Source organism: Fukomys damarensis, unplaced genomic scaffold (assembly GCF_012274545.1).
Source record: "Fukomys damarensis isolate Sample0158 unplaced genomic scaffold, DMR_v1.0_HiC HiC_scaffold_7, whole genome shotgun sequence".
Classification (NCBI taxonomy): Eukaryota; Metazoa; Chordata; class Mammalia; order Rodentia; family Bathyergidae; genus Fukomys; species Fukomys damarensis.
In genome coordinates, this window is record NW_022900919.1 from 40,535,118 (window position 1) to 40,542,051 (window position 6,934).

Below are 6,934 nucleotides of genomic sequence, written 5' to 3' on the forward strand. Positions count from 1 at the left end.
TTTTTTTTTTTTTTTTTGGTTCCGGGGATTGAACTCTGGCCCTTGCACTTGTGAGGCAGGTGCCAGAACCACTGAACTAAATAGCCGGCCCGGCCCATATCCTTTTTTTGTTTGTTTTAGGATTTCCTATTGGTTTGGGGTTTTGTTTTATTTTGTTTTGTTTGATACCAGGGATCGAACTGGAGACCTTGCATTTGCAAGGCAGGCAGTGGCACCACTGAGCTAAAACTCAGACCCCTTTTTTTCTTTTTTAGACTGGGTCTCACTGTGTAGTCCGGGCTGGCCTTGAACTCACTATGGAGCCCAGGCTGGCCTGAAACTTGTAGTGACCCTCCTGCCTCAGCCTCCCAAGTGCTGGGATATAGGCGTGCACCACCATGCCCAGCTGATTCATTTTATGCTTACGTCCCCTGCAGCAGGGACAAGCTTGATTGGGCAAAAGTGTGGAGCTGATAGAAATGGACTGCTGGGACCCAGCCAGGTTTGTCTATGCAAGTCCTTCGGGGCCCTGCAGCCACAGCATTTCTTCCTCCTGGGTGTGGGGCAGGGCCCGCTGGGATGAGGACTGTAGGGTCTTTGGTGTGCAGTTGGTGGTGGTGCTGGAGATTAGACTCAGGACCTTCACACTTCAATGTCTTTATAGTGCATTAGAGTGAGATCTCTAGGGTGTTGGCTGGCTTCAGGGAAGGGACTCTGATATCTAGGCCCTGCCTTGGAAAGAGGAATTCTACTTTCCATCAACTAACGTGGGGGAGGATAGGGGTTGAGGGAAAGGAGGGCAGGTCAGAATTGAGGCATCGCTTTGGGATATCACTTCCTGAGCACCAGTACTAGCAGTAGAAATAGCAATAAAATGTTGGTTGATTCCTGCAAATGCTCCGTGAATGTTATGTGGGAAAAGCTGCAGGCGATTGAAACCAGAGACGCTGGTTACGGTCTTGCTGTTTGATGTTTACTTTCTGTCCAATGTCTCCCAACTTTACTTTGTTTCCATGAGTCATTATGTAAAAGTGAGCGCAGAGCTTCAGGGTGTGGTTTGTCCACTAGCCCGCGGTTGTGAGAATGCAATTCACACCCAGGATTGTGGCACCAGACACCCCAGACTAGTACTTGTGCGTACAGGCCACCCCTGTGATGTTGGGTGCCAACACAATTCCTGATGACTTGTATAGGTGTCACCTTAAAGTTTGGTTAGCGTTCCGCCACTGAGAGCTCTTGGGAGTACACTGTCCACAGCCAGGCCTGGTGGCGCATGATTATAAGCCCAGCACTCAGGAGGCTGAGGTAGGAGGATAGCCAAGGGTTTGGGGCCAGCCTGGGCTTCACAGTGAGTTGAAGACCACAGCCTGAGCTACATAGGAAGATCTTGTATCAAAAGGAAAACCAGCCGACCAGCAAACAAGCAAAAGGAGAAAGAGAAAGAAGAAGAAAGAAAATATATCGTCCAGGGCATAGTAGTGCATGCCTATAGCCCCAGCACTTCCAGAGGCAAGAGATTTGCAAACTTGAACTCAAACTATGCAATTTAGTGATTTAGCAAGACCCTGCCTCAAAAAAAATAAACAAACAGTAAAACGAAGGGCTGGAATGCATCCTGTGCAAAGGCCCTGGGTTGAATTCCTAGTACTGAAAAAAAGAATTTATCTAGTAGGCTGGGCATGGTGATACATACCTGTAGTCTCACTGGGGAGGCTGAGGTGGGAGGATCACCAAGAGTTCAAGGCCAGTGTGGGCTACATAGTGAATTTAAGGCCTGAACTACAGTGAACCACAGTGAACTATAGTGTGCAGTTCAACTACAGTGAACAGTTCAGTGAACTCACTGAACTACAGTGAGACCTTGTCTCAAAAAACAAAACAAAACAGGGCCTGGGGTTTAGCTCGGTGGCTTTACGCCTGCCTCACAAGCACAAGGCCCTGAGTTCAATCTCCAGAACCAGAAAAAAACAAAAGAAAACAAAGCAAATCTAGCTCAAGGCCCTCGAGACAGATGGAGTCACTGATGCTGGAGGCTGCATTCTCAGTGGGGAGGAGCTGCGGACTCTCACACTTCCCCGTGGGTCTCCTGAAGCACATGCGACATGCAGGGCTCCTGGGGGACACAGGGTGGACTGCATGCCCGTGCTGGTGAACACTGGGTGGGGACAGTGCTGCAGTTGGAACATCTGTGTCCCTCACTCCCGCTGTGGACAAGGTAAACCTGGATGGAGCCAGGAGCCCTTCCTGCAACAGGAGGCCGCTGATCCCAGAAGGTGCATGGCCTGCGCCTTGTCTCCCAGCCCCAGAGCTGAGGGTGGAGCCCCACCCATGCGTTTATTGTAGCAGGTAGATGGATGGGTGGGGTGGGAGCACAGGGAGTCTGGAGAGCTACAGGAAAGGGCCACGCATCAAACCCTTAGAGTTGCAAGCCAGCCCAGGTTGGGAGCTGCAGGAACACACATCCCTTCCTGTCTGTCCTAGTCTCACTCTGTAGGCCAGGCTGATCCTGAACTCAAGTGACCCTCCTGCCTCAGCCTCTTGAGTGCTGGGATTACAGGCTGCACCAGCACACCTGACTGCCCCACTCTGAGCTCTCTGTTAGCAGCCCTTGGGACTGTATTCCCCAACCCTGGTCACCACATTCAGTTTCCAGTTTTTTGAGCTGGCTGTGAGGTACAGCTCGAGGGAGTGCTGGCCTGGTGTGTGCAAGGCCCTGGTTCTACTACACATTACACACACACACCACACACACACTCACACACACTCACACATGGAAGAGCCCGCTCTCCAGGAAACAGGTCCTATGTTTCCCACCCTTGTCCCCAGCCTGTCCTGGAGCTCATCTGTGTGTTCTGGGTCTCGGCTCCTCCTGTCTGCCCAGCAGTGTCCTCTGTCGCTGCCCATGGTAGGACAAGACAGCAGGCAAGCAAAGTGCACTTTGCCAGAGGCAGTGCTCTAACAGTAAGCACGGACTTGCAGGTAAACACTTGGCTTCTTTGCCCTTCTATGCTGTCTACGTTGTCAGTGGCAGGTCCCGGAAAGACTGAGCCAGTTTCTCACAACAGTACCTAGCCTGAGGTACATTATACCCAGCTTCTAGGGCTGCCAAGAGCCATTTGTTTATTTAAAAGTTCACAAGCCAGTTGTTAAAACAGAGCTGCTATTAAAATGAGTTCTTGCCAGGCTTGGCACATGTCTGTAACCCCAGCACCTGGAAGGCTGGGGCAGCAGGATTGCCATGAGTTCGAGGCCAGCCTGGGCTACATATGAGTTCCAAGGCCAACCCTGGAAGATGCTGTCTCAGAGGAACACACACACACACACACACACACACACACACACACACCAGTAAGCTGGGTATCTATTTTTGTTTGTTTTTGGGGGTGCACAGTTTGAGACAGGGTTTTGTTGTACAATTCAGGCTGGCCTCCAACTTGTGGTGAACTACCTCAGCCTCCTGAGTGCTGAGATCACAGCTGTGCACTACCATGCCCAGGTTGTTTTTGGAGACAAAGTCTTGCTATGTAGTTCAGCCTGCCCTTGAACTCACTATGTAGCTGAGATTGGCCTCAACTGGTGACCCTCCAGCCAACTTTTCCTGTCTCAGCTTCCTGAGTGCTGGGATTACACTCAGGTGGCATGTGCTCCCATGCCTGACTAAAAATTTTTAAATTTTGAGACAGGCCCTTCCTTAACTCACTAAGTTGCCTAGGTTGGATTCAAACTTTAGATCCTCCTGCCTCGGCCTCCCAAGGTACAGTACTGGGATTACAGGTGCACACCAACATGCCTGGACCAACACTCTGATGAATCTTACTTTGATGAAATCTTAATTCTTCTATGCGGACCATTCTTATAAACCATAGTTCCAAAGAACTACTGTCTGGCCGATGCAACAGTTACTCCAAGGCACAATTACACCAAACAAAGTGGGCTATTTAAAGAAATTATTGATCTGGGAGGAGGAGAGGATGGTAAAAAGAATTGCGATGTGTTAAGTGCCTGAAGCTACTCCTCACAATGAACATAATCATGTACTGCAAACACGTACTGACAAAAATAAAAATTAAAAAATTATTAATCTGGGCTCTTTTGGGCAACAGAGGTAGCACGCAGATTTAAAAAGCAGAGCGGGAAAAAAAGGCATACATCAACACTGGAAGATGCCGTAGGAAGTGTCCCGTGGCCCACATCCCAGAGAAGCGCTGAAATGGGAAGATTTTCTCCCCGGCTGCTGAGTCCTGCTTAGAATTTCTGCAGATTGCACTGGGAGCACCACGGAGGTCAGGGTCCGCAGCGCCAAGCTCTGAATCATCCCGCAGACAGAAACAGCAGGAAGCCCAGAGCACTGGTCACTACAGAAGACCGGCTCTGGGGCAACCGCGGGGACCGGCTCCCGCCAGCTGCTATTCCACTAGCTGGGGGGGGACTCTGCGGCGGGAGGAGCTGTCCAGGGTCCGCGGGGAGCAGCTCCTGGGCGGTGTTCCAAGGAGGCTGTCAAGAGCTGTGGAAAGCGGCATTGTTCTCTCTAACCAGGTGATACACACAGGACGCTTTCCCAGCTGCGCTCTTACCTTTGATGAGGCAGATCGTATCTCGGCCTTGTAAACTACAAAACTGGCATCGGCTAAGCCATAAAACACATCCCAAGAGTATTAGCGGTTTGTATCAAGCAGGAAGCCAAGGTGAATGAGCTAAGTTATTCAGCCTCAATGACCTTTGTTTCCTTTTCTGTGAGGTGGATTGATAACAGTGGCTTGGCCCAGCGACATGGCACAAACCATGTGATTCCAGCGTGGGGAGGCTGAGGCAGGAGGATCACTATGTGTTCGAGGCCAGCCTGGGCTACATAGCGAGACCCTATCTCAACAGGCCCTTATATAAACAGCATAGTGTTTGCATGTAACTTATTCATGGCCACTTTATATTTTAAATCACCTCTAGATTATTTATACAACCCAGTCCAATGCAAATGCTAAGAATGCAGCTGCTATACCGTATTATTCAGTGAATGATGGAAAGAGAAGTCTGTGCTTGTTTAGTTCAGATGCAGTTTTTGTCCTGAACATCTGGATCCATGGTTGATTGAATCAATCTGCCAAGGAGAATACAGAGAGCCAACATTAAATGTGATTTCAAGCCAGGCGGGGTGGTGTACACCTGTCACCTGAGCATTTGGGTGGCTAAGGGAGGAGGATTGCTACAAGTTCAAGGCCAGCAGGAGGTAGATAATGAGCCCAAGGCCAGTCTGAACTACAGTGGACTACAGCGAGTCTCAAAAAAAAAAAAAAAAAAAAAAAAAAAAAAAAGATCAGGCTGTGGATTTAGCTCAGTGGCACTGCACCTGCCTCACAAGCACAACGTCCTGCATTTGATCCCCGGTTACTGAAAAAAAAAGTGTCATTTCAAGAAGATTTAGGGAAGGATCATGCTTTAGGACTACCATCTTGAGCTGTAAACATTAGGCAAATAAAAGCTTCATTAAATGGTGACTACAGGCCAAAGCGTGGTGGTGCACACCTGTGATCCCAGCACCTTGAGAGGCTGAGGCAGGAGGATCACAAGTTTCAGCCCAACCAAATCAATTTAGTGACTTAGCAAGACCGTGGTTATAAAAAAGAAAAAAAAAAGGGCTGTGCTTGTGGCTCAGTGTGAAGGCTTTCAAATCTCAGTACTAAAAAAAAAACTGATGACAGGAAAATAAAGATCTACTACAAACATTTAAAGGAAGCAAACTGTTTAGGAAAAAGTCATTCCTGAGGTCTAACAGCAGAGGAATGAAAGCAACTCCAAGCTCTCAGGAAGTGTGTAACAGCAGACTTTTAACAGATAATGGTACATAACCAGGAAGGAACTTTAATTCTTTAAGGAACCGAGATTGAAACGAGAGACACCAAAATGAAACAAAAACAGAATGCCACCCTTCAAACCAAACCAAACCTTGCACCCTGTTTATTAACTGAATGGTGATGTCATCAGAAATGCCCTGGAATCAAACCTAAGCTCCAATATAAAACTGGACTGATAAGACTTGCCCTATTGAAAATGCTCAGGGATTTAGCTGCTCAGGGCCAGGGATTTAGCTCAGTGGTTCTGCCACCTCCCTTGCAGTCACAAGGTCCTGAGTTCAATCCCTGGTAATTTCAACAACAACAAAGAAAGTGCTCCGCCAAGTCGAACACCTTTTCAGAAAGTGCCTGAGAACCAATCAAGGACCAAACTGTCACTGAAGTAGACTTTCAACATCTCCCATAGAGGTAGGTGGGGTGTGTGTGTGTGTGTGTGTGTGTGTTTTGTTTGCGCGTATGTGTTTGAGACTGAGCCTTGCTAAGTGGTCCAGGCTGGCCTCAAACTTGCAGCAATCCTCCTGTCTCCTCCCTAGTGCTAAGATTACTGACACTTGCCACCGTGCCCGGCTCATATTTTTAATTTTAATAATTTGTTCTAAACGTATTTGTTGTTTGGTCTCAAAAGTTTCCAGAAAAGATTAGGCATCCTTGTGGGTGCAGGTGTGTGTGTGTGTGTGTGTGTGCGCGTATGTGTTACTGGGGACGGAATCCAGGTGCTTCACATTGAGCTACATCTCACCCCTTTATGTTTGGAGACAGGGTCTCTCTTTATTTTCACAGTTTGGGTTTGATGATCCTCCTGCCTCGGCCTCCCAGAGTGCTGGGATTAATAGTGTCGCACCACCACGCCCACCTCTCCGTTTTCAAATGGGGAAAAACAATTCAAATCTGCAGCTTCAGCCTCCACATTTCATCGTCCCTAAGGCAGCTTGGTCAAACCCCAGTAGGAGTTCACGACCCCGCGTGGGGTCACATCAGAACACTGGTGCAGGGCACCCGGGGAACCCCAGCCAACGTCGGCCGCCGTCGCTGTCCCTTTCCAGGAACCTGAGAGCCCGCCTCCCGCCCGCGGTCGCTGATTGGCCGAGAAGGCGCCGGGCGTGAGG